The sequence below is a fragment of the Berghia stephanieae genome, chromosome 2, assembly GCF_034508935.2.
Source record: "Berghia stephanieae isolate SIO BIC M18660-M18661 chromosome 2, UCSD_Bste_1.3, whole genome shotgun sequence".
NCBI lineage: Eukaryota > Metazoa > Mollusca > Gastropoda > Nudibranchia > Aeolidiidae > Berghia > Berghia stephanieae.
The window spans coordinates 96,736,777-96,744,276 of NC_088361.1; positions in this window are offsets into that span (position 1 = coordinate 96,736,777).

Below are 7,500 nucleotides of genomic sequence, written 5' to 3' on the forward strand. Positions count from 1 at the left end.
TCATACTATCATCTATAAGCGTTCAAGGTTACACATAGTTTTGTGTGTTGGTCCGTTATATTTCCGAATGGCAATGTTGTGAGTTTCTCAGCCAAGTGTACAGCATCGATATTAAGGCGGACCCTCCATCGACCACACAAGTTACACATCACACAGAACGTCGGTAAATTACATTCTAAGGGTTTGAATGCTCCCTCCATTGGACACACGACATCAACGGCACGGCGTCTTTGTTTAGCCAGCCATTTTTATGAGTAGTTCTCACTAAACATAGGGTACACGGCATCGACGGGACTGTATCGATAGACGCGCCACGAAGTAAATAACACACTTTCTTTCTTCATCATGGATTCCTCTGATGAAGAAACTGATTAATTTAATCATATAAAGAATAGAAAAAGGAAGAGAAAACGTATCATCATCATCATCATCATCATCATCATCATCATCATCATCATCATCATCATCAGCAGCAGCAGCAGCAGCAGCATCATCAGCATCATCATAATTAGATAAGCGTCCTATCCTAACGATAATAAGCAATTGCTACTACTACTACTACTACTACTACTACTACTACTACTACTACTACTACTACTACTACTACTACTGCTACTACTACTACTACGACATACTATACTACTACTACTAAACTACTACTACTACTACTACTACTACTACTAACTACTACTACTACTACTACTACTACTACTACTAACTACTACTACTACTACTCTACTACTACTACTACTACTACTAGCTCACGCTACTACTATACTACTACACTACTACTACTACTACTACTACTACTACTACTACTACTACTACTATATACTACTACTACTACTACTACTACTACTACTACTATACTACTAAACTACTACTACTACTACTACTACTATTACTACCAACACTACTACTGCTACTAATACTACTACTACCATACTTCTACTACTACTACTACTACTACTACTACTACTACTACTACTACTACTACTACTACTACTACTACTACTACTACTATCATCATCATCATCATCACCATCATCATCATCATCTTCATCTTCATCATTGTTATTATGTCATTGTTACTACTATTGTTATCATTATTATTGTCTTATTATTATCATCATCGCCATTTTTATTATTATTAAAAGTAAGCTCAACGGCAGGTAAACATTTCCTGTCAATGTCTTCCCAGACTTGTTTTCGTTGATTCTTGTGATATTCTGGGTTCTTTGTGTCCCAAAGAAGTAGCCGGTCTCTCACAAACTCAATAACTTTCTTTTAGTTGTCGTCCATCTTGACCATATAGGGCACAAAAAACGAGCAATGCTACAAACGGCGAAATGCTAGTTTTTTTGTTACTCTTTGTTGTGCTCCCTATGGAAGGGGCTTCTATAGATAGTATGCGCTTGGCTCAGAAGCTCATAACAGTGCCATCCGGAAGTATAACGGGCCAACACACAAAACTGTGTGTATCCATGAACGTTTATATAGTCAGATGAATACAGTTCAGTGAGCATTACTCATAAACGCGGATGGCAAAAAACAATAACAAACACATGAGTGACGTCATCTTCGAACTATCTATAATTTCTTGTTGCTCGTCCGTTGTCTCGTATGTTGTTTACTTTTGTGAGCCATTTTTATGATTAGTTCTCACTAATTATCAGGTCACATATTTCAATAATTTTCTTTCTTTTGTCGTCCATCCTGACAAGACGCAACAACAAAAAACAAAACAAAACAACCCCCCCCTAAAAACAACCAAAAAAATAAATAAATTAAAAACAAAACAAATAAACAACAAACAAACGGAGACAGCCTCGTTTTGTGTCGTGTGGTCTCTGGAAGGGTTTTCTCTAATTTCTTGTTTTTACGTTCTTTTGTGTCGTGTGTTGTGTGTTGTGTGCGCGCCTTGTGTGGTCTTTGGAGGGTCCGCCTTATAATATGTTGGCGTCCATCAGATACTGAATAACCACTTCGATAAAGAATGTGTAGGGAGGCCTGCCCACTAACACTAATTTACTGATTTCGTAGATGTCGGAACATCCATGACACACACACACACACACACACACACACACACACACACACACATTATACACTACGCATGAGTTATTATTATTATTATTATTATTATTATTATTATTATTATTATTATTATTATTATTATTATTATTATTATTATTATTATTATTATTATTATTATTGTTATTTTGGGCGGCTATGTGATCTAGTGGTATGTCGCTTTCGGATCGGAAGGTCCTGGGTTTGAGCCTCGCTCGTCGCATAGTTGAGTCCTGTGAAAAGGCTCTTTACTCACATCCTCTCATCGTACTCTGTCTGGTGTAAAATGAATGCCTGTCCGTTCACAGCGTTGTCTCTCTCCGAAAAATTGTAATATCGCCTAATAGCCGTCATGTCCCGTCCTAAATGTTAAGTGTTGCTGTTGGCCAGGGACCCCTTGTAAAGCGCTTTGAGCACGTTAAGTGGATATTGCTCTATATAAAAGCTCATTTTATTATTATTATTATTATTATTATTATTATTATTATTATTATTATTATTATTATTATCATTACTACTACTACTACTACTACTACTACTACTACTACTACTACTACTACTACTACTACTACTACTACTACTACTACTACTATTACTACTACTATTATTATTATTATTATTATTATTATTATTATTATTATTATTATTATTATTTTTATCATTATTGTTATTATCGTAACTATCTTTTTTGCTATTATTATTGTTATTATTACCATCGTCATTATTATTATTATTATTATTATTATTATTATTATTATTATTATTATTATTATTATTACTATTATCATTATTAATATCGTCATCATCATCATCATCATCATCATCATCATCATCATCATCATCATCATCATCATCATCGTCATCATCATCATCATATCTAAAAATACGTTTAACAAAAACAATACCAAAAAAAACATTTAAAAAAACAACATCAAAAATCAAAAACAAAACGTGTATACCTACTTATATTATAGTGCTTTACAGGGGCCCCCAAGCCAAAAGCAATACTTAACATGAAGGACGAGCTGTAGGCGATACTCGAAGTTTTCCGACAGAAACAAAGCTGTAAACGGCCAGGTACTCATTTTACACCTGAGTACGGTGAGAGAATGTGAGTAAAGAGCCATTTCTCAAGAACTCAACTAAGCGCAGGACTCGAACCCAACTGGACTTTCCGATCCGAAGGCGAGTGTCATACCACACGACTATAATATAGCCACGCAATGCTTCACTGTTTCATTTTTTTAAAAATGTGTGTCATATATGGGTGATCTGTCTCTGACATCCTAACATTAAATTGTCCATTTGTATCAATTGAGCAATTGAGCTTTTAAAATATTGAGCTTTTATATAGCGCAATATCCACTAAATGTGCTCAATGCGCTTTACAAGGGGTCCCTGACCAACAGCAACACGTAATATGTAGAACGAAACATTACGCATGTTAGGCGATATTATAATTTTTTTTCTGACAGAGATAACGCTGTCAACGGCCAGGTACTCGTTATACACTTGAGTACGGTGAGAGAATGTGAGTAAAGAGCCATTTCTTAAGGACTCAACTAAGCGGAGGACTCGAACCCAACTGGACTTTCCGACCCGAAGGCGAGTGTCACACCACACGACTATAATATCGTCACACAAATAATGCTTCACTGTTTCATTTTTTAAATAAAAATGTGTATCATATCTGGGTGATCTGTCTCTGACATCCCAACATTAAATTGTCCATTTGTACCAATTAAGCAATGAAAACATCCTGCATCCGGTAAGCGGCAAGCTGAAATGTTCGTTCCCCTAACAAGTAAAGGAGTTACGAAAATCTGCTCGAGAAACCGGAACCAAGATTTCGATAAATTTACTCTCAGAGACCAACTAACTGTCTTGCTGCATAAGATTATTTCTCACAATGAATGGAGCAGTGTTATAATAATATTAGGATCCTGCAAATTGAGATGCTCTCGAATGATCAACCCGGAAACGCAATGCCCAGCCAGCCCCCTCTGACCGCCACTGATTTTACTTCAATCTGAATGATGCTGTATCATGTGATGCTCGCAAATGTCCGCATAATATTATTATACTCACCATAATAGGCTTAAACTGTCGTGACGTCACTACCCTCGTAATGACGCATAGTAACTTAGCAACTGGTTCTAAACTATCGGGAAAACGGCGGACGCCCTTATGAAATACTTCTCCTACGAGCATAAAAGTATATCCTGAAGAGAAAAATGTTATACATCTGATCATGTTTTGACTTTTATAGATTCTAATCACATGACATGTGAAAAAGTTCTAGCCAGCATGAAGAATAAAAAGTACCGAGAGAGAGAGAGAGAGAGAGAGAGAGAGAGAGAGAGAGAGAGAGAAAACCCTATAATTATTTATAATTCCACTTTCTATCTATCTATCTATCTATCTATCTATCTATCTATCTATCTATCTATCTATCTATCTATCTATCTATCTATCTATCTATCTATCTATCTATCTATCTATCTTTCTATCTATCTATCTATCTATCTATCTATCTATCTATCTATCTATCCATCTATCTATTCATCTATCAGCCTAACCGGTCACCTATCTATTTATCTACCTACATAGCAATCTGTCAATCTATCTATCTATCTATCTATCTATCTATCTATCTATCTATCTATCTATCTATCTATCTATCTATCTGCCTCTCTGTCTGTCTGCCTATCTATGTATTTATCCATCTATCTATCTTTTTTCATTAAGAAAATAAACAGGTAATAGAAATTAATAATGAAATCTACATTGGCAATTTAAAAAAAAAGTATGACATTCCGCGCGGAACCGTTCAATACGAAAATTCAAACAGTAAATTCTGTCTTGAATTTCAGGAAGATGTCCTGAACCACATATTGAAAATGTCACCATTTATATTTATTGGCGATTTCAACAATCACTTCCCCTCGCAACGTTCGCCCATGAGTAAAATCAAAGATTTACTTTCGGAGCATGAGCTAAAACAACACATAACGCAAGCAACTCATTAATGTGGAAGTATGATTGATTGAATCAAACGTTTGAATATAACATTTGGGATCAGAGGAACAGTGATTGAATGGTTTAAGTCATATTTAGAATGTAGGAAACAAGTCGTCCAGATTAAGATGGCTATATCAAATGAATTCTGCCTTTGGTATGGTATTCCACAAGGGTCAGTCTCGGGTCCTGTTATTTTTACCATGTATAGTCAACATCTTTCTGAATTGTTTTTTTTTTTTTGGTAAGAAATGACATTTCCTATTACTTTTATGCTGACGATACACAGCTATACAAATTTGATGTTCCGAGGAATATTCCGTCATTGATATCGTCTGTCGAGAACTGCATTGCAGAGGTAAAATGCTGGATGGAAACGAATTTGTTGAAATTGAATTATGAAAAGACAGAAGTTATGCTATACCCTAGAAATAAAAGCGGAAATGGCTTGATAGAACATTCAGTGTTAATATAAATGACTGTCCAATTCAGCCCTAGAAATCTCGGGGTATTCATGGAAAATGATTTTTCTATGAAAATCCAAGTAGACAGCTCTGTAAAACTCTTACAAATAATCTAAGAAATATCCTGCATTAGAGATTTCCTAACTAAAGATGCATCAATGAAACTCGTCACAACTCTTGCAATGGTCTTTTACCTAACATAATCCATGACAAAATATCGCGCCTGCAGGTCATACAGAATAGTGCAGCTAAATTAATGTCAAGACAAAAGAGAACGGCACACTCCCTGCCTATTCTGTATGAGCTGCACTGGCTGCCTGTCAAGGAAATAATAATTTTTAATATTGCTCTGTTTTTGTTTTAAAAGCCAAAATGATGACTCACCTGACTACATTAAAATCATGGTAGAAATATATATGTACCAAATAGGAATTTACGATCCTCGATTGACAAAACGAAGCTTACCCTTAGAAATAATTATAATTATAAATTTTATGGCGGCCATTCCTTTGCCCACACTGGGTCCCTTGTGTGGAATGACCTGCCCAGAAGGATAAGAGAAGCAAAATCTATTGATAGTTTTAAATCATTGTTAAAGCACTATCTTTCTACCGTTACATTTTCATATTGATAAGATATTACATACACTGCTGCTATCACACAATGATGAAAATGCGCGATATAAATGCCTTTTAATAATAATAAATAACATTCCTTGCTTCGGTCCACACTGGTACCCACCTCCCATAGTCCTAGGTTTATTCTCCCCTAGTATCCAATTATCTGCGTCCTGGTTTCGTTCCACATAATGTGTCTCCTTCCCATAGTCCCAGGTTCACTCCTCTCCGGTTTAAACTAAGATAATCTCGGGTTCACTCTCCACAGAATGAATCTGGGACTACGGGAGGTTTCGGAAAATAAGAAGTACCCTACTGGGCTCACTCCCCACTGGTGTCCAAATCCCATATTCTAGGCTTCACTCTCCACTAGTATCTACATCTCGTAGCACCAGGTTCTTTCCCCATTGGTGCCCACCTCCTATAGTCCTGGCTTCAATTCCCACTGGTAAGCATCTTCCATCGTCCCAGGTTCATTTACTTCTGATATCCTCCTTACATTGTCCCAGGTTCACTCCTCACTGCAGCCCACTTCCCGTAAATTTAGACGGGTTCTGTAGGTTTGACTCCCCATTGGTGTTCACCCCCCATACTCGCTGCTTCACGCTCCACTGGTATATACCTCTCGTAGTCCCAGGTTCATACTCTATTGGTGCCATCCTCCTATAGTCTCAGGTTCATTCTCCTCTGGTGCTCACCCCCCATAGTCCGGCTTCAATTCCCATAGGTATCCGTCCCATAGTCCCAGATTCATTTCCCTCTGATATCCTCTTCCCATGTCCCAGGTTTACTCCCCACTGGTATGGTCGGATTCGTAAAAAAGAAAAACCCGTTTTGTGTGTTGGTGTTATTTACGGCTACGGATATTGTGAGCATTTTATTTCAGCGCATAGCATCAATATACAATCTTCTTCCGGTCGTTCCTGTTGTTTCCAGTCGTTTCCGATCGTTTTCCACTGGTATCCATCTCCCATAGTCCCAGGTTCATTTCTCTCTGATATCCTCCTCCCATGAAGCCAGGCTCACTCCTCACCGGTGTCCACTTCCCTGAGTCACTGGTTCACTCCCCACTACTGTCCACTTCGGACGGTTTCGGAAGCTTTAGGAAAAATGAAGTACCCTTCTTGTTCAATTCCTATTGGTATCCGTCTCCCATAGTCCCAGGTTGATTTCCCTCTGATATCCTCTTCTCATAGTCCCAGGTTCACTCCCCACTGGTGTACACTTCTCTGAGTCCCTGGCTCACTCCCCGCTGCAACCAACTAGCCATAACTTTGGTCGGTCTCGTTGTTTCCGCTCGTTTCCGCTCGTTTCCGGTATTACGTAGC